At 42.6% G+C, this 21,349-nt stretch overlaps 1 protein-coding gene across 6 annotated transcripts in view; it reads left to right on the forward strand.

The window, feature by feature from the left end:
• Window positions 1–21,349, forward strand: part of MID1 (midline 1) — a 353,212-nt gene that overhangs the window by 165,060 nt on the left and 166,803 nt on the right. For 2 of the 6 annotated variants that reach the window (XM_080376924.1, XM_080376930.1), the window contains exon 1: window positions 3,848–9,499. The exons of 1 other annotated variant lie outside the window; for it this stretch is intronic. The gene's annotated coding sequence lies outside the window, so the exon portion shown is untranslated. Of the gene's footprint in view, window positions 1–3,847; window positions 9,500–9,569; window positions 14,898–21,349 lie in introns of those variants that run through there. 3 more of the 6 variants (XM_080376925.1, XM_080376927.1, XM_080376929.1) reach the window with 3 other exon arrangements.

Consider the following 21,349-nt stretch of genomic DNA (forward strand, 5'->3'; position numbering starts at 1 on the left):
TTGGTATAGCTGCTCTGGAAACAGAGGAAATTAAGCAGCTGTCTACTTTGCCTGGCCTTTCAGAAGACCCATTTGTGGTGGGGTTACTGAAAGTTGAGGAGCACCAGGTCCCTATTGCTACTACTGGAGTGCACCGGTGGCAATACCGCACCAACCAAGACTCCCTGATTCCCATCCACGAGCTGATTCACCAACTATAGAACCAAGGAGTGATCAGAGAACCCGTTCACCCTTTAAGAGCCCCATATGGCCAATGTGAAAATCTAATGGAGAATGGAGACTAAGAGTAGACTATCGTGGCCTCAATGAAGTCATGCTGCCATACCAGACATGCTAGAACTTCAATATGAACTGGAAACAAAGGCAGCCAAGTGGTATGCCACTATTGCAGATGTGTTTTTCTCAATCCCTTTGGCTGCAGAGTGCAGGCCACAGTTTGCCTTCACTTGGAGAGGTGTCCGACTGTCTTCAGGGGTGTCCCAGGGGTGGAAACACAACCCTACCATCTGCCATGGACTGATCCAGGCTGCTCCAGAACATCTGCAATACTTTGGTGACATCATCATACGGGGCAATACAGCAGAAGAAGTTTTCAAGAAAGGGAGAGTATTATGCAAATCCTTCCGAAAGCCAGTTTTGCCATAAAACAGAGTAAAGTCAGGGGACCTGCACAGGAGATCCAGTTTTTGGGAATAAAATGGCAAGATGGACATCGTGAAATCCCAATGGATGTGATCAACAAAATAGCAGCGATGTCTCCACCAACTAATGAAAAAGAAACTCAGGCTTTCTTAGGTGTCATCGGTTTTTGGAGAACGTACATTCCAAATTATAGTATGATTGTAAGCCCTCTTTATCATGTGACCCAAAAGAAGAATGACTTTGAATGGGGTCCTGAGCAATGACAAGCCTTTGAACAAGTTAAATAGGAGATTGTTGGGCCAGTTCGGACTGGGCAAGAGGTAAAGAATGTGCTCTACACTGCAGCTGGGCAGAATGGCCCAACCCAGAGCCTCTGGCAGGAAGCGCCAGGGGAAACTCGAGGATGACCTTTGGGTTTTTGGAGTTGGGGACATAGAGGATCTGAGGCCTGCTATACTCCCACTGAAAAAGAGATATTGGCAGCTTATGAAGGAGTTTGAGCCTCTTTGGAAGTGATTGGTACTTAAGCGCAGCTCCTCTTGGCGCCCTGGTTACCAGTGCTGGACTGGATGTTTAAAGGAAGAATTTCTTCTACACATCATGCAACTGATGCTACATGGAGTAAGAGGATTGCGCTGATCACACAACAAGCTCAGATAGGAAATCCCAATCGTCCAGAAATTTTGGAAATTATTATGGATTGGCCAGAACGTGAAGATTTTGGGATGTCATCAGAGGAAGAGTGACATGTGCTGAAGAAACCCCTTTGTATAATGAACTGCCAGAACATGAGAAGCAATATGCCTTGTTTACTGATGGGTCCTGTCGTATTGTAGGAAAGCATCAGAGGTGGAAGGCAGCTGTATGCAGTCCCCTATGACAAGTTGCAGAAACTGCTGAAGGAGAAGATGAACCGAGCCAGTTTGCAGAAGTGAAAGCTATCCAGCTGGCTTTAGATGTTGTTGAATGAGAAAAGTGGCCAATACTTTACCTCTATACTGACTCAATGCCCTGTGGGGGTGCATACAGCAATGGAAGCAAAGTAATTGGCAATACAGAGATAAACCCATCTGGGCAGCTGCATTATGGCAAGATATTGCTGCTCGGTTGGAGAACTTGGTTGTAAAGCTACGTCATGTAGATGCTCATGTACCCAAGAGTCGGGCCACTGAAGAACATTTAAACAACCAGCAGGTAGATCAAGCAGCCAAGACTGAAGTGGCTCTAGTAGATTTGTATTGGCAACAGAATTGTGAATTATTTATAGCTCAATGGTCTCATGACACTTCAGGTCATCAAGAATGAGATGCAACATATAGATGGGCCATAGATCGAGGGGTGGACTTAACCATGGACACTATTGCACAGGTAATTCATGAATGTTAAAACATGTGCTGTAATTAAGCAAGCCAAATGGTTAAAGCCTTAGTGGCATGTAGGATGATGGCTGAAATATAAATATGGTAAGGCTTGGCAAATAGGCTATATCACAGTCCCACAGACCTGCCAAGGCAAGCGACATGTGCTTACAATGGTGGAAGCAACCACTGGATGGCTGGAAACATACCCTGTGCCCCATGCCACTGCCCACAACACTATCCTGGGCCTTGAAAGACAGGTCTTGTGGTGAATGGCACCCCAAAAAGAATTAAATCAGACAATGGAACTCATTTCCAAAACAGTCTCATAGATACTTGGGCCAAAGAACATGGTATTGAGTGGGTATATCACATTCCCTATCAAGCACCAGCCTCTGGGCAAATTGAACGATGTAATGGACTGTTAAAGACTACACTGAAAGCAGTGGGTGGTGGAACTTTCAAACATTGGGATAAACATCTAGCAAAGGCTACCTGGTTGGTTTATACCAAAGGGTCTGCTACCTGAGCTGATCCTGCCCAGTCAAAGCTTTTGAGTACTGCAGAGGGGGATAGAGTTCCTGTAGTGCACCTTAAAAATATGCTTGGGAAAACAGTCTGGGTCATTCCTGCCTCAGGCAAAGGCAAACCCATTTGTGGGATTGTTTTTACTCACAGGCCTGGGAGCACTTGGTGGGTAATGTGGGAAGATGGGAAAATGGGAAAGTTCAGTGTGGTCTCAAGGGGATTTGATTTTGGATGAAAACAGCTAATAAATTAAGCAATGTTAATTGTTACATAATACTGTATATTGTCTTTGGTAATGATGGTAGAATTTGAACCCACGTCCCGGAGAGACTGGATAATCTTTTGGCATCCATTTCTACCAGATTTATATTTGAAGATTTGAACCTTATTTTTTCTTCAACTGCCACACCAACAAATATTGACTGATGAAACCAGATCAGCACAGCTGAAATAGAATTAGAACTGGCTTCAACATGGAACAATTCAAAACCTTGTACCTTCCTCATTGCCTAGAAAGACTTACAGCAGATGGAGCCCAACATCATGGACTAAATGAACTCAATGGATTTTAGAGGGGTGGTCCATAGACTAAGGGAGTAATATCTGTGTATTTATATAAAGGACAGGAGAGGTGATGATGACGGCGATGTATTGGAAAATGTAGCATGACATAAATGGTATGGAATAAGGGGTGGGTACTGTCCTGGTTTCAGCAGGGATGGAGTTAACTTTCTTCTTAGTAGCTAGCACAGTGCTGTGTTTTGGCTCTGATGTGAGAACAATGTTGATAACCACACAGAGGTTTTTAGCTGTTGCTGGGTGATGTTTAAGTCAAGGACTTTTCATTTTCTTGGGCTTTGCCAGCAAGAGGACCTGAGGGACACAAGAGACTGGGAGGGGACACAGCCAGGACAGGTGACTTGAACCAGCCAAAGTGGTGTTCCATATCATGGGATGTCATGCTTGGTTTATAAACTGAGAGGGTTAGCTGGGAGGGAGTGTTGCTCAGTGCTGGCTGGGCATTGGTCAGCAGGTGGTGAGCAGTTGTACTGTGCATCACTTGTTTTGGTGTTTTTTTTTCTTTTCCTTTTTCCTTTGGATTTTACCCCTTTTCCCCACCTTTCTATTTTAATTGTTACTATTGTTACTATTGTTGTTCTTAGCTCTTTATTCTGTTAAAATTATTAATATGTGCTTATCTCAACCCTCAGGTTTTACATTCCTTTCTGATTCTATTCCCCACCCCTCCAGGTGGCAGGGAGTGAGCAAGCGGCTGTGTAGTGGTGGGCTGCTGGCTGGGATTAAACCATGACATACTAGACAACAGATATTTTGGAAACTCTTAACCCTTATAGCATCCTTCTTCATCAGTCATTTTACCTTCCTGTATTTCCACATAATTTTGGAATAGACTATCAGTCGTCTTATCACTAATTTACTACACATGAAAGTGCACCAACTTATTCAGCTTAGCAGGTCAAGTTTCTGCCTGATAGCAGATGTGGTAAAATGAAATCCAGCAGATATAATTCTTTTGATTAAAAGACCTTAATCAAACAGTCTAGTCAGTGTTGTCATTAAGGCAAGTGCAGATGGATAATTTTTGAAACACCTTTCTGTCTGTCTGAGCTGTGGATTATTTAGATTGCATAAGTGATGGAGGAAGTTGTCTTGAAGTCATCGTCCCTTCTCTCTTGCCTGTGGCTGGTGCAGCCCCAAGTGAGATCAGAGCAGTTTGAGGGATGCTGGAAAAAAACAAGTGAGGGCGAACGGTCATCTGAGGACTGCTTGTCCAAGAGGACTGCAGGATGCTCTGATCTTTCTCATCTCTGCCTGTTTTAGTGATACCCTGATGAAAGGCTGAGTCATCTTGCTTGGAAAGCAATGAATTTCCCAAAGGTCTGCCTTTAGGACAGCTTTGTGCACTGTGGCTTTCAGCGTGTGTTTGTAAATTGAGGGATGTCTGACATGGCTGGCCTGATTTTTAAAGTTCTGTTGGAAAATGTGTGTGCATTTACATGAGTCAGATGCTCTGCCAGGGTACTTTTATCTTCCTTGCACTCACTGCAGCAGTGTTGGTAAAAGCAGTTAAGCGCTGCTTTGTGAGATCCAGCTCTTCACAAATATTAGCTACACATTTTGAAATCGTTGTGTGACACTTTCACATCTCGAGAACAGTTTTTCATAGTAACGTGATTTCAGATTTTTTTTCCATTTTTTATATTTCTTCTACAGAAATTTGTCTTCATCTTGCAACCTCGTATTTTGTGCTTATTTTTCTGGAGGTTGTTTTTGTATTTCTGTGTTGTCTTGAGTTATATATATGCTACTGTTATCTAGGGTTATTAAATAGTATGTTGTATTCTGGACATCCTGTTCTTCCTGCAGGTGCCAATTTGAAACTGCCATGGAAGGAACTATAAAAACCATTGGAAATTAATTTCAACACCAATATTTTGGGCGTGAATATTACCATTTTGTCTCAAAGTGCAACAGTTTAATTGCTTGTTTAATTTCCAAAAGCATGTTTTTATCAGTTGTCTATATTGCAAACTAAAGGCCATCTATTTGTGATCGGCTTCATGTCTGAAGGTGTTGATTTTCAAGCTCTTTTTAACCTGTGTGCTGGGTCATATTTTTCCCTGCTGCAGCTCTTTCACTCCTACCATATAATCAGATCCCGGGGTCTGGTCTGTCTCTATTTGGCACAGCTCTGTAAGGAGACAGCGTGGTTCTTCTGTCTTTAGTGTATATGGAATTCTCTGGGCCCAGAAGGATTTCCATGTCAGCTGAAATTCAGCTGATGAAAGTCCTTTTCTCCACTTCATGACCTGCACTCCCCCTGCAGCTGGTGCAGACCTAGCTTGGTCTGGACTACATAAAATTACACAAAAAAACCTCCTCCAGTGACTGAGTTAATTCCACACTAGGTAGCTTTGCATCTGGTCCACCAGTTCAAAACTGTTGCTGTGTTTGGTAATTTATTGAAAAGAATTAAGCTAATTAAGGAAGGTTTAGTTAAAAAATAATAATAAGCAAAAGTTTCAGATTTTGAAACAGTGCTAAATTTTTGGAACCAAGATTGTTGTCCTTGCCTCTTCACAAATTCAAACCTTCAAACTTGTCCAGTGCTCTGACAAGCTGTGAACTAAGCCTCATCCGGAGGCTGAACTTTTCCAGAATGAATTGGCATGCTGCCAAAGAACACATAACACCAAGTTTGCTATATTTTAGTAAAAATAGTTGATAGTATATAATGTACAATTTGTAACTGGTATTACATGGTGTTGGGTTTTGCTGCATGTTTATAGGAATCTGAAACCTTTTTGGCCATTTCAGCCAGCTCAAGATGTGTACTAAAGTTACCTCTTTATGTTAAGCAGCAATAGTAGGCGGGATTGTGAGTTAGCACCCAACGCCCTGAGCTCTCACAAGTACCTGCTAACTACTTTTGCCAGGTCAGGAGCAGAACAACATGGACCACAGTGAAGTTCTTGTTGGGCAATGCTGCTGGTAATGGAAGCCCAGGTAGTTATTTGCTTTAGTGAATGGGGCACCGTGGTGCTTGAGACATGAGGATAGATGGAGAGCTTGCATGTCTGCCCTTTTTACCTGGGAGCTGCCTGGGGTGTGATGAGGGTTGTGGCAAGTGCCTGCAGCGAGCAGCAAGGTCAGAGCTACTCTGGTATTTCTATGTCTGCTTGGAGTCACTCACAACTCTTGAGTGCAGGTTAAACTGATGTTTGATAAGGGGGATCTGACCATTAATGTTGATGAAAAGAGTTCACAGAATGTAAAACTGCCAATGGTTTGGTGTACTTGTGGCCATTTGTCTTTTCACTTTAATTAATTCCATAAGAATCCTTTAAAACTATCAGGCTTCCAGCCATTACTTTGGTCTTGCTTATACCGCTCTTTGCTCCCAGTGATGCCTGAATTTACACTTGGCACCAACTGTTCTGGCTGCCCTTACATCCGTAGGCTCCCACTGGACAGACTGTAAAGTTTTCCTCCTTCAGGGACAGAATCTTCTTTTACTTCCCCCAAAGGCTGTATGACTTTCTCATGCAAACACATACACTTGGGCTATAGATGTGAAACTAGATATTCAGGGGAAGGTGTGAAAAACAGCACCAGTCTTGCATCTCAAGAGGCAATTCCTTTTCCTCACATCTAGCTGAACCATTGTGTCTTTGAACGCTGATTACCTTCAAAATCAGTTCAGATGTGGACTCTCTCTCTTCCTCTTGTGACACTCAGAAGCCCTTAAGAAGTGCCGAACCTACTTTTCTGAATCCACCACATGTAATAGTACTGCTGCTGTGTGGGTTGATCACAAAGCACATTCATCAAAGATAGCAAGAGAATGGTAGAATTAGAATGGGGGCTATCTGTGACACTTGGTTATTTCAGTAAAAAGATAGTCTGCACTCCACTCTGATCATGTGTCACTGACAATTTTTAAAATTATTTTATTTTTTTTACTAACACTAAAAATAAGTTTTCATCCTATAGAACTAATTTTTAGATACCACATTCTGCTGAGTTTTCAGAAAAATGCAGTTCCTATTCCAACCTGTAAGGAGTGCATGCTGTATAAGAAAAGAGGTTCATTTTCAGAAAAGTCCTGCAGCTGTTTTTTCTTTATAATATTGGAGTTCTGACTGAATCTTTTGCTGTGTTACCACCTGAAATGGCAACTGTCCCCAGAATCCCCTTCTTAAAGCCCTGAAAGCAAATACAAGGTTTTGGGGTGAATCTTTTATAAATCGTACTAATTTTGTTAGTTTTGCGCCTTTTGCTAAATCACCTTCACCAGGGAAATTTACACCTAAGGCTCTAATTATTTCAGAAAAGCATTTTTATGCTTCATTTGAATGCATCCTGGAGAGAATCCTCCTCAATTTAACCACAGTAAAAGGTCTTTGCATACCACATACTCGTTTCAAGTGACATGTGTCCACTGAGCTATGTTTGGAGAACAGAGGACATGCATTCCTGTTAAGTGCTCTTAATGCACTTCTCTCTCTGTCTTGCAGCTGCTTCGAGCTGTTGGACAAGTGTGCAGGACTAGAGTGTCACTGGAGGATCACTAAGTTGTCTCCAAGTTAACTAGTGTGAATGGCTCTCTGACCCTTACGCGAAGCGCCATGATGATCCCTGGAGATAGTTGGTTTGTGTTGTTAAAGCATATAACTGGATTCTTCCGCCTGAGGACATGGACCAGGCAAGAGCACAGTCAGCCATGGGTAAAGTGTAATAATGCTTTAAATCAAGTTTACCCTTTGTCCATGCCTTGCCTCTGAGCTAGACAGTGCCAATATTATGCAAACTCCTTTCTTGGTTGCACTTGTGAGGAGAATCATAATTGTCTTTGAATGGGAAAACAAATGTATAAGGTTTTGAGATCGTTTCTTCCTTTCCCTGTGACATACCCAGTGCTGGAGCTTATCATAAGTTAAAAGGAAATATATTTTAAGAAGCCTTTAATTAAAATCCTGGTAGCACATCATTATAACGTTTCTTTTTCTGCAGCTCGATTCAATAAGATTTCTTGTACTGATAGGAAATTTTCTGGACAGTGACTGCTTTTTGCATTGGTAGATAAAGCCCTTGCAGAAGCAATCCATGATATTGGGGCTTTTCTTCAGACATCAGATTTGCCTGATTGTCCCCTGAGATCAAAAGACAGACTTCCATTTAGAGTGGAACAGAGATACTAACAGGCTTCTGAACTGATATTAAGTTAGAGGCAAAGGCTTTGGAGAATAGTGCATGGTATGAATTTGCAGGTTTGTATTTCCCTGCATATTTTTTTAACTCAGGAAAGGTGTAACTCAAACAGCATTATTACTTCAGATCTGGGATTTTCCACTGCAGCTTTTATTTGTTTATTTTAGCGTAAGCCACCAAGGGGCAGCAGATAGAAGCTGATCTTGTTAAAATAATAATAGTAAAAATATATTATTATTTTTTCTTTAAAGTTGCACTTGGGGTCCAGCATTATCTTGTGCAAGCAACTGGCTAGGAATGAGGAAATTGCCCTCCCTGAAGAAGGGAAAGCATATAACACACCAATGCTAAGGATGATCGAACATTTGCTGCCGAGACAAATACAGCTTTGCAAGGAAACATTTCCAAAGCCTATGGATTCACACGTACACTTCCTTCTGGCAGACGGGCACTTGCTCATGATGTGAACGGCAGGCTGTATGTTACTGTTTCCTGCTCATGTCATTGTGCAGGTTACTTCTTACTCTGACATGAGGACATCGGTTATTCCGCGATGTGTGTGGCTTCGACTCATACAGGATACTGTAGTTTTGCCGGGTGAAGCGTTTCTGCATCACCCTGATGCTTCACCGGTTTCAACTGGACATTTGCTTTTTTTTTTTTTTTTTCTTTTTTTTTTTTTTTTTCTTTTTTTTTCTGATGTCCTGGGAGCCCGTTATGCTTTAAGCAGACGCGGAGCAGTTAGATGAGAATAATCTCTTCCACCGCAAATTGACTTCCCTCTTTGTAGCCCTAGACACTGTTTCCAGCTGCTTTCGGTCTTTTAAATCCTTGAAAGCTTTCCTAATCCTCATGTAGGCAGGCTTTATGTGCTCTGCCTCCCTCCCCTTCCTCCTGATTGGCGAGGCTACTTCATGGCCCAATTCAGCCCACTACTACATCCCTGGGATGCGGTTTGAAATAAGAGCCAGGCGGACAGTTGCCTCCCCGCTCCCGACTTTCTATAGGCTGCGGAAGGAAGGTTGGGAAACTTGACATTGTCTTAAGAAGACTCCCCCCAGCAAAGGATAAAAAGGGGAGGGGGGGTGGGGGGCGGGATAATAGGCAGGGAGGAGGCGGGAGGGAAACTTGCTTACGGTGGGAAACTTGATGGATTTCTGCCCTGCCGACAGCAGAGTGGTGTGAGCGGCCCCTTGCCGGCTGGATGGATGGATGATGGGAATCTCACCATGAGGCAGGTAAGGAGCCGGCCCCGGGTACTACCGGTACCAAACTCTGCGGAGCTCCGGTTGCTCTCACGTTCCCCCCCACCCTTGTTTCTTACCCTTGTCAAAACTTAAGTTTCCGGGGTGGGGAAAAACCCCCAATAATTAACCGATCCGAGGGATTTTTTTGGCTTAATCCTCCCGGTAGGCAGTGATGCCATGCAGGTCATTGTCCGTTTGGGGTTTGTACGGGGCATGGAAGCGGTTTTCGAGGGATGTAAATCAATTCCAGTGTGCCATGGTTTAAAGGCATTGTGTAGGCTGTCTCTCAGACCTGTTTGCGACATGCGAAAGGAAAGAACTTGCTGGGTTATGCGCCTAAATATGCCAATAATTCAGGCCAGGGATAATTTATTAAACAGCTCTGCGTGAGTTCCTTGCCTGCCAGTGCTTTAATCTTCTGATTGTTCCAAAATGTAGTCGTTTCAAGCTGTCTTACAGCTTCACAAAAGCACTTTAAGATGGTTTTCTAGGGATTTTTTGTTCTAAGTTTATTCAAATAAGGTGGGCGTTCTGGGTTTTGTTTGGACTTCTATTCACCTGAGGAGACAAAAGGAGCTTTTATTGTCGTTCAAAGGCACAGCGGCAAAATGTTTTTGATTCTCGCTGCTCATAGTTTTACAACAACAATGTACAGTTAGAAGAGCCTTGTGGGAGCAAGGCAAACTGGCGGGGCTGTATCTTAAGACTGAATCAGAGATCTGTCCCAGTTTAAAAACCCATGCCAGTCCACTTCTGAAACTTGCAGTTAATATGCTCTTTTCTAGGTAGGCGATGGGTAAATATGAGGAAATGAGAGAAGTTTTCTAGTTTCTTTTCCGTGTGGGTGTTATTCATTCAGCTCTCAGTGGGACTTTTATAGTGCATGTCCAGGGAATGCATGTGCGAGGATTTTGCACCTGTAGTGCAAATGGAGCATTTGTTTTCTGCTCACTTTCTGAAACCATGGTGGGAAGTCTCAGCTTCCTTACACCTGGTTTTCTGCAAGTTACAGGAGGTGGGGAAGGGTGAAGAAAGAGACGATATGGGTGATGGAAGGAGGAAAGGTATTTCTTTCTCCCACTATCCCAAAAACTACTTTTGTAACTCTTTAAAGAGAGAGGGGAAAGCTTGTCCTTGTGAAGCAAAATAAAGGGCATTTTGTATACTCAAGTTGGTCAGCTGGATGCACGTAGCCATCAGAAATCATTATCGCCACAAGAGGGTACTTTGGCATAGGGGGTTGTCAATGAGGAGTGAGAAAGAAGCAGAAATGTTACAGGATGGCAATAATAAGTAAAATGCTCTGTGAAACGCGCACTTTACTCTCCTGAAATACTCCTGCCTAAAGAGTAAAGCTTAAGGGGTAACGAAGATTCATAGACGGTGGGTTAAAAGAGCAAGGCAAGTCAGAATAGGGAAGAGGGAAATGTTAATGCACTCGCGCACCCTCCTCCCCCTGCAACAGAGGAGAGGGAGGTGGGGAGACATTCCAGCCTAAGCAGAGGTGCAGGCACGGGCGGGCTTATTCCTGCCGGCCCGCCCGGTCCCCGCAGGATCCTGCCCGCCCCCCCGGAGCCTCCTCCCGGGCTGGGGGTGGGGGGCGCCGGCTGAAGCTCTGCCAGGGTTTGTTTAAACACCTGCCTGTGAGCGCGTTTTCTCTCTCCCGCTCCAAGTGAACAATTTAGAAGTATTTCTCCGGGTCTGGTTGGTTTGTTGTGCACACGTATTTCCAGTTTGGCAGGGAAAGCTGTGGGCGCTGCTAGGGCCTGAGGGACAGACAAATCCAGGGAGCAGGAAGTCGGGGGGGGGGGACGACGACACCGACAGAGCCACTGGATGCATCGCCCCCCGGCAGCAGACTTCATGTTTTAGTGGGAACTGAAGATTGCAACTTGCTATAAAGTATCTGTACAAAATGTTTAGGAAACCCATTACAGCAGACACTTAAGAGCAGGAAAGTCACGTGCAGCTGGAGCCCTTGCTCCTGCTTCTAGTTTGATTTTGTTACGGGAAAGAGAAACATACAGAAGGTGACTTTCCTGCTGGCCCTGTTATGGCCCTCCTATTCAGAGCAACAGAGCTGCTTTTACCTACTCTTCTGCCTTGTCGCCCTCCCCACCTACTGGTCCTGTTGCTTTCCCTGCCCTTCCCTGGTGCTTCCTTCCCCATCCTTCCACCACCTGGCTATAAGGCGGTGGGGGGTGGGTTAACACCTTCCTCTTAGGCTCTGGGAGCCAGTATTCCCACTTTGAAAGGCTCTTGGTGGAAGCTGTATCTTAAATTGGGGTTGCAGAGTTAACAATCAAGCAGATAGCATGTTGTGGGTGTTGGGATGAAACCGTGTATTATAGTGATGATTGATCTGGCCCAAAGGCAGCCCACAGGTACTGAACGACAGCATATAGCAAGACAAGTGCACTAATTTCCCCAATGGAAGCCCAGGAATTACTGTAGAAGTGTAATATGCAGCCTGTTGAGTTGATAAGATTCAACCTACTTTACCACTGTGCTAGGCCAATAGTCTCTAGCGGGTACAGGGGTCGGTGTAAATGTTGTGTTGAGATTTGTAAATGAGACAGTTTAAAGAAGCAGTCATTTCTAGGTGATGTTTGAAAAAGCTCAGCAAGAGTTGTCTCCTTGCTGGCTGCTAGAATGACTGCACATGTTAACTCCAGTAACCAAAATGGGAAAATTTCTGTCGTGTTGATGTGCATGTGGCATCTGGGAAAGTACACTGGTCACCATGTACTTTAAAGGTTTAGGAAATACACCCATCTGGGTTTGTTAGCATGCTGTAAGACTAGTCTTAGGAAGCAGAAGTGCAATTTCTTAAAGGTATCTGAACGTGATTGCAAGACAAGTAACTTAAATAACCTGACAAGAAAAAATCCTTTGCACGTAACACATTTTCTGCTTTGCAGAGTACTTGGTTCAGTTTATTACTTAAAAAGAAATTCCTGAGTAAGAAAATGTGCAAGTGATGGAAAATCCTGAGAAGATGCTTAGCCTTCATGTGGTAGAATGCTGGTTTCTTGTGGCTGGATTCCCCAAATTTGCTGCAGAACTGGAGAGGGCACTGTGGGCTCTGTTTTGAGTTCCCTAAACCTCCTGCACAAAAAAATAAAAAGTTTGATGAATTTTAATACTTCATTTTCACTCACTTTCACCCACAACACATCCCTAAAGTGCAGCTCATGAGAGTGTCATTGACAACCAATGAAACTCCTTATTTTGGCCTCATCCTGTTGAAGTCCCATTGACATCCATCAAAGCAGACTTGAGCCCTTCATCACACAAAGAGTTTCAACAAAATGACTGTTAACTGGAAGGCCACCAAAAAAAGAGAGACTGTGTTTCTAAGGCACGTAAAGCCATTACAGTTACTTATCATGACTGCAGTCATATAGCTGCTAGTGTGCACATAACTCACCTAGAGAATAAATACTGCATACAACTGCAGTGCAAAACACATGCAAAATTCAAAATCATCCCCTTTTCTTACAGCTGTTTAAGTTCTTAGCATGTGTTTCTTATTTCCCATTTTCTTTTGCGTACCTTTTAAAATTCTTAGTGTGTTCCTCAGTGGAAGAGCTGTATTCTTATCCTGGAGTGCTGTACTCCTTACCCTTGCTTTAGGAAATTATCTTTTAAAGTTCATCCTGGGACATTTTGTTGTTTGTTTGGCCTGTGAGGGAAGAATGAGCGTCTTGGCGAATGCTGCTTTTTGTGTGTGTGTGTACCATGCGGAATAAAGAAAACAAGTGTACAGAGGCTGCAGGCTGGGAGTGTATCAGTTAATTAGCGGCTGGACATTGCTCGGTAGGAAGCCTGGCGAGGTTTTTTGTGCAGTGTGTATGTGTGTTGTCTGCTCCCTTTGATCACTTGTGTGGTAAATAGACATGCAGGGTAGCTATAGCAACATGTGCTGTCGGTTGGTGGGAACAGAGGGGACGGGATCCCGGACAAAGGGTAGTTTGTTAGAGTGGTTGGTTCTGATTAGAAAAAGGTGGCACCAATCAGGGCATTTAAAAACATCAGTTTTGCAAAACTCAAATGGATGTTATCAGTTTCAAAGTAACATTTGTTTCTGTAGCTCTGAAAGAGCAGATCATATGGAAGATTGGGGAGGAAGGGAGAGGGATAATAAAAAGCAGAAGCAAACCCCCGTAACACTTGTAAAAGTAAAAAGCCCCATAACGCTGTTGAATGTAAAAATGTTCGTGCTGGATGTGCTTTTTCTGGTGTTGCTGCACCATCTATGCATTTTGCAAGAAAGCATTTATAGGAACCAAATTGCCACAGATGATGCTACAGATAATAGTGTTTTTAAATGCAGCTTCAAAGATGCAATGATGATACTCTGATGTTACGTAGTACTTCTGATCCAGTTTCCACCTTTCTCCAATGTCTAAAAAGTCCTATGTACAATTTGTGGTCAGAAGATACTGTACCTATTTCAGCAGCCTACCTGTAGAGGTCAGACTTGAAGTTCTCAAAATTTCACATGGTAGAATTTCAACATAAAGCTATAAAAATACAAAACCAGGCATAGCCATTTTCCTTATTAACTTTATGTGGAACACTCTTAAAATAATGTTGGTTTGTCAGTATCAGGTTATTAAGTAACACCACATTCTGCATTGATGGCAGCCTGAAATACATTGAAATTCATTTTTGTCTCACATCTGAACAGAACCCAACCTAAAGCTTTTATTAGCGCCTGAATTATTTAGATGTGTATCTCACTCTGATCCCCACCAGGCCTCCTACCGTTGATGAGCTCTGTCTCCGGCTCTCTGCCTCCCGCCTGCCCAGCACTCTGCTGTGCTGGCTTCCCATCACTGCCTGATCCCAGGGCTTCCCTGCTGGGGAGGGACAGGAGGCAGGCAGCAGCACGGAAGGCTTCAACAGCTTCCGAGCTCTGCAAAAAGTTGTCAGAACTCAGAGTCCCTCCACAGACTAGCACCAGAGGTAAGGGGTCTGCTGGATCCTGGGGTAGAGGAAAATAAACTGCTGGGAACGAGGAGCTCGCGATGGAAAATGCTCAGGGGATATGCTGAAGCTCAGTAAATGCTTCAGCGTTTGGAGGAACAATTTGATTTGGCTGTGGGTGAAGACTGAGCTGGGAGAAAGGAGCAGACCTGTATTCACATACAATCGTGTGAATAGCCTTTTGAATGTGGGCTGGAGTTTGTTTGAACTGAATTTCAGACTTCTTAGGGTACTCCATTCTTTAGCTTGTTCTTGGGTTTGAAGTCTTTTATTACAGTCGTGCAGCTTAGAGCTTGTAATGCTTTAGCAAGCTGTAAGGAATTACTGTATATCCCTGAGATCCCTGACTTGCAGTGCAGAATCCACCCTGTCTGAAAGCTGGGAAAGGCGCTAAAGGGTAGGAAGCTGATTTTGATCTCTTTTCTAAACAAAAAAATAGCTCTTAATTCTTTAAAATTCTTTCCTATTTGCTGTCATGTCATGGTTGTTTATCATTATTATTTATCTCTTCCCAGGGGGATGTGGGAGGATAGAAAAGCTGGCAAATAGATATTTGTTTGGCCCTGAAGTATGACAAAACTTTTTTGATTGCATAAGTGTTGAGACAGCTGGGTGCAAGAACAATTTTAAGATAGTAAAACAAATAAAAGAGAGTCTGGGCTTTTACCCCTGGCTTAGTGGGAGAGTAAATGAGGAGATCCACAGGGCTGATGGGATTTTTCGTTGTAGTGTGATAGACTGCAATGAAAATATTTACAGAGGGCTGTTTCATGGCCCCAGAAAGGAGCTGGTGACACGCTTTGACAGTTGCTCCACATTTTGGGGAGGGAGGCTGACATGTTTCTCATGCCTCTGGTGGCGCCGACAGCTTCCCGTCACGCTGCACCCTGGCCGCCTTGTGCTGCCCGTGCACCTGCAGGCCCGCAGGATCGCCTGCCGCCTCCCTTCAGCACCCCTGCATCCCGAGCAGGTGCCCATGACTAATGGCATTAACTTGGCTCTTTGGGTCTGCAGGTATTTAATTACTGAACAGCTGCAGCAGAGCTCAGAGAGACCCCCCACCAGAGCGGGAGGTCAGACTCATCTGTGATATGGGCGAGCCGATGCACTACTTAGGGGAAGAGAGAGCTTGCTCGTATGAGACCCTGCCGACCATCCCTGGGATCTCCATTTCTATTTTTTTATTAGAACCTTTGTTTTAAACGTTAGCCGAGACTGGTGCTTTCTTCAAAAAAAACCCCAAACAACAACCCAAAACCCAAACCCTGAGAAAACAGTCTTTTATAGCAAAATGTTTCTCAAAAAAAGTTATCTTCTTTTTTCAGTATTTTTCCCATACGAAAACATCATCCCTCTTTAGTTTTGTTGTTGTTGTTGGGTTTTGTTTGTTTGTTTGTTTTAAATTGGTTTGTTTTGTGTATTGGTTGGGTTTTCTTCTTTCTTCCTGAGAGGTAAGTGAAGATGTAAAAAAATAAGGAAAAAAATAAGAGAAACACTACACATTTACATATATACGTATGTGTGTGTATTTAGAATTAGAGTTGCCAAATCCAACCACTCTGTCCTAAGAATGGCCAGCATCTCAGTTTCAAGGTACTTCTCGTCACCAAGCAAGCTTCAGAAGTGTTAGAGGGTGTTTTATCATTGGAACATATTGGGGTTTTCCCCTTAAGATCATACCCATATTGCAAAATCTATGTATTCTGCAGGAAGACGTAAACTCTATTGACAGCTTCTGCTTTGCAGTCCACTAGGGTCTGCCTCTGTCTCCTGCCTCAGCCTCTTTCCTCCTTTCCAACCACATCCAGCTCTGTGGATAGCTGGGGCCTCAAGCTCTCAGCCTGGTCTCTGGTCCCACCTCAGCTCTGGAGGCAGGGATGCAGGCAGATATTGCTGTCACTTCTCATGTTTCTGTTCTTGTGAGAGTCATGAGAGGCTGTAGGCATAAACCTATACAACTCTGTTAATAGTCTCACTGAAAAATATGTGTGCTGTAAATCTGACATGCAGAGGAACAAGAGTAGGGGAAGGGAAAGCTGCCCTGAGCAAGCAAAAGGACTGTCCCTGTCAGAGCACCACATGTGGATAAAGCTCTTGGGCAGGGACACTTGATGGCCAAGCATGGACCAGATTTGTCCACGTGATGCTCAGGAAAGCGTATATGCCTGAGTTCTGCCTTGTGTTAAGTGACATCAAAATTAGTGTGCACTTTGCTCACAGACAGATGTTAGCTATACAGACCTTGTTTTTGACAAGCAATATGCAATTTACAAAGCTTTGATTTTTGACCTGTATGCAAAGTTGTGCTGTTCCGCCAGCCTTGGTAGCAGCTATTGAAACAAGTGACTGTAAAGAGTTAATGACTTCATTTCTGACTGGATAACCTCAGAAGTATAGCTTAGACAGAGATTTGAAACTGCGAGTTAAGCAGTTCAAAAGTGCACTATATTGTTTTGGTCTAATTAACACAACATGGTGATAAGACATTAAAACAGAGTGACAACACTATACATTGATAACAGAGGACATTAATGCCTGCAGACACAGTCTACATTGTAAAAATCTGAAAAAAAAAGGCTTATTATGTTAGATAGGTCAATGTGATTTGACCTAGTTTTGCTTTGCTGCTTGGAAATTATGTCAGTATTCGTTATGTCATCTCCTTGGATGAGCAATTTAACATCCTCTTTGCATTGCAGTGTTGTCCTAATATTGTATATATATTTACTTGCTCTCTAAAAGGATCCTTCAGGCTAATTCTAGAAATCAGGGAAAAACGGCTACAAAACATAAACTCCTGAAACTGCCTTTTATATATATCCTCTGTGCAACAAAAAGGGTTGAATTAAGTCACAGCAAAATTATAACTACAAATTCTGAAAAGTATCTTCTCGCTTTTGCAGGTAAAGCTCATTAAAGTTAACGAATAAAGAATGACTGTGCTAACTCATGTAGCCATGTATGCCTTTCCCGTGCAGGTTTTTCATTGCTAGAAAATAGCATTTTTAACTTTACCTGGACGCTTATGTAAAATACAGTGGATTAAAGGAATTTTATATATACTTTCCTTGTGAAATGTAAGGTCTCATATGAAGTCATCAGTATTTCTCTTGGAAAAATGGAGGTTGTTTTTTTAGTCTTCCACAAAATCACAAGTATTTTCCTTCATATTTATGTTTATGCTGTTTTTTATCTCTCCTACCATCTGGACTTGTAAGGCAAGACTTTTTGTGTGCCAGGGCTCAAATTGTGGTACATCTGAGAACAACTAGAGGATTAAATGCTGCTGTTCTTTGCTGTAATGGAAAAGTAATCTGTTGCTGTTACAGTGGTAAGTGCTACAAAGGAAAGCTCTGTCTCTTCCTTAGCTTTACCTATCCACCTTACTGGTGTGTAACCAGTTGGCAAGGTTGCAGCATTTGCTTCTAAGCCTTTCTTGATCCAAAACGGGAAGCTCTGAAGTCTGATTTTGCTTCTCTGAAGTCAATAGGGTAGGGGAGGTGGAGTGGACTCCCCCTTCAAAATACTGTATGTACTGAATACAAAATACAATTATTATTGTAGCTATTCAAGTATGCCTGTGAGTAAATGTGCACTCTTGGGACAAATGCTGAACAGATCAGGTGATAGTGTGAGAGCAAAACCAATCTTACTTTTTGGATTTGGGTGGGGTTTTTTTTTTGATTTGACAATTGCTATTTTCATTTGTTATTTCCTTGAATAATAAGAAATTTGTTGTGAATTTCAGCATGAGCTTGTTTCTTGCAGTGTTGAAATATTTTAATGAGCTAAGAGCTGTAAAGGTTTTCCACCATTTCTCCGCAAATACATCTAAACTTCAAAAGGCCCCACTTACTTAGATTTTTCAGTTTGAGTAAAATGTATTTGCTGTTTGTCTTGAGCTGATGAGGTGGGTATGCCTCAGGAGAGACTAATAAGCAACAGTGCTGATTTTTTCCCATAGGTTCCCTTAAGTTTTGAGATTAATTCCAGCATATTCTCTAAGTGCAGTGATTTTTTAACTTTTTTGAATCAGGCCTTGCTGCTCCCCAGCCTGACCCTACTCTAGGATTTCTATTACTGTGTCCTCACTTCCCTGTCCTTAGTCTTTGGCTTCTTGTCTTTAACCTCCTTCTCATTCCCCAGACATTTGGACAACACTAGAGCTCACAGAATTGTAGGGTAAACCCAGAGGGAAGAGAGGGGTCTTGAAGAAAGAGGGGAAATGGCACCTCAATCCCTCTGCTTTTCAAATGGGCTTTTGACTTCATCAGGGATGTAGGACTGCTGTCCCTGTCAGTGTGCAGGTGGAAGTTTGAGCATGACAAGGAAGCAGAAAACTGCTAGCACTTTTTTAATCTTCTCTTCCTTCTATGATTGAACTGGAATTGGAAATTTTCCATGACAATCCTAAGTTTGAAAATATTTTTTAGTCTTTTTGAACATCTTTTGGCCATTGGTTGGTGCTATGCATGGGGCTGACTCAATGGGTTTGCCTTTTTGAGGTACTTGGAAGAGAAGGGGAAGAGAAAGAAAGGGGCAACTCAGGCTGTTTGTGTGCTATTCCTACATAACCACCAGGGAAACAGCTCTCTGCTTTTCTTGACAGCAGTACATTTTAAAATACCAGGGTGCATTCCTGAGACTAGACTAGGTTACTCAGAAAATAAAGTACAGAAGAGAGGGACAGAGAGAGGCCCAGAGGGAAAACAACTATGTGGGAAGAGGAGACCAGGAGGAGCCTGCAGAGAAGGAAAAATTTACCAGATTCTCTTCTTAAAATTACATTAGGAAAGCAGGGGAAGCAGCCTTTATACAGAAATTGTGAATTAAGCTTGTTTGAAAGCCCTGAAGATGAAAATAGGACTTTTCAGTGCTACAGAATCAGAAGTTGCCTTGGTAAGCACAGATGCAAGAAAGAGGAATAGTTTGTAAACTTCAAGAGCTGGGAGGCAAAGGAGAGGGAAGGTAGCAGACAGAAAGGTAAGGAGGATAGAGACCTCTGAAGGCACAGAAAGGAGGTTAAACACTCTCAATAGCCATTTTAACTTCCCATTCTTTCTCCATTAAATTGTCTGAACTATGTTGTCTTGAAAGAACCATTCCTGATGGTACCTGCCCTTTACAGGCCCCTTTGCATTGCAGTGTAAAGGTGTAACGGGATGATCAACAGAGTTTTGCTTTATAAGTCCTCTGAAGAACTATTTTCCTAGCAAGCCTTTCTTTCTAATATATATTAAAAAGACACTGCAATATTCTGGGTTGTTGGGGTTTTAATGCCTCTAAAAGCAGCTAAAATATAAGGCTTATTTTTCTCATCACACTGCAAGGCTTTTGGCTTTTTCAATTTTGAGATCATTATGCAGTGTCTGTAAAAAAAATGTTTTCTACCAGGCACTGAAAACTTGCACATGAGGGCTAGAGGTATACATAATCTGTTAAAAAGTCAAATGTACCAATAATCTTATGCATCTTAATTTCTACAATTTGTAAGCCAGACTTATGGGACACTATTAATGTAAAAAATTCCAGAAACTTTTTACCATAAGGTGCAGTTAAAAATGGACTTCATTACAATTAAAAGACCATTACTCCTGATGATTTTGTAGGTCTTTCACTGTGTGGACAAAGACTTACCTTGCAGAAGTGACAATCTGGCTTTTAGCAGACAGAAAACCAAACCCATGTTGCTTTATTTTGCAAAAGTCTTACTCTCCGAAACTCAACTTTTCCCACAGAATTTCATGACTGCAGTTATATGGGAAAAGCTAGTTTTTATGATAAAGACATTTGATTTTTGTGATACATGGTCTCATTAAAAAGTGCTGTGAAAGCTGAGACACCAGTTAGAAGCCTATATGATATGGACAGATATTGTATAATGCTGTACTTCAGGCCAGGCATAAATCCAACCACTGAAAGGTAACGGAATTAATTTTCCCAGCTTTGGACTGTTTCATCTGAAAGACCTATCCGTTAGAGATTTTAAAAAAATACGTGTTAATGTGCTTTGCTGTGCAGATATACACAATGCGGTATTAGGATGGCATATGCAGTGGGGCAAATGAAGCAAGCTTGGGGATTTAGTCATGTTTACTTACTCTGTTCTCTTTCTTGTGTAGGGTGAGAAGGTTATGTATGTCTTCAGGTGTTAATGGACAAATTATTTAATTAATAGGGGTGGGTTTGCTCCAAATCAGTAGGTCAAGAATCTTTGCCTAGTGTGTGGGAAAGAATGATACTCAGAGTGATTAACACCCAGAGGAAATTTCTTCCAGTTTATTTTGGCTGGTCTATAGTTGATGACTCCCTTGGCTGATGGAATGCCCGGCTCCATGTCAATCACCATTTGCAGAGCTTAACTCTGAATAGCAGTTATTGGTCACATATGTTGGCCTGTCAACCCTGGTTTCAGAAACAGGATGCAAAATGGCACATGGGTAAACTGTAGCATTTGGGGGTTTTGCTTCTAGTTTGCTGATGTTGTTGAAAGACTGATTTTTGAAAAAGGAAATATAGGAAGGCTCTTGGTGCAAGTCTGCTTATATGAAGTAAGAGACTCTCCACACCACACTACTTTGTTTTGCGGGCAGGGGAAGTTTGTGAGAGGAGAGGTTATGAGAATGGGAAGAACCGAACAAATTCCCATGACTGTTGCCACTTGTGACCTAGGCTGACAGGTGCATGCTGTATGAGGAGTCTGTAATGATACTGAAGATTGTATATGGATAAAAATGATGACCTGACGTCATACCTTTGGTTGTTGTTGAACAAACGCACTGGTGGCTAGGCTTGTTTCTGTAGAGAGTTGGAGGAGAGGATGCTTTTTGTGTCAGTAGAGTGTTAGCC

This window comes from Falco punctatus (assembly GCF_963210335.1).
Source record: "Falco punctatus genome assembly, chromosome: 2".
Taxonomy (NCBI): domain Eukaryota; kingdom Metazoa; phylum Chordata; class Aves; order Falconiformes; family Falconidae; genus Falco; species Falco punctatus.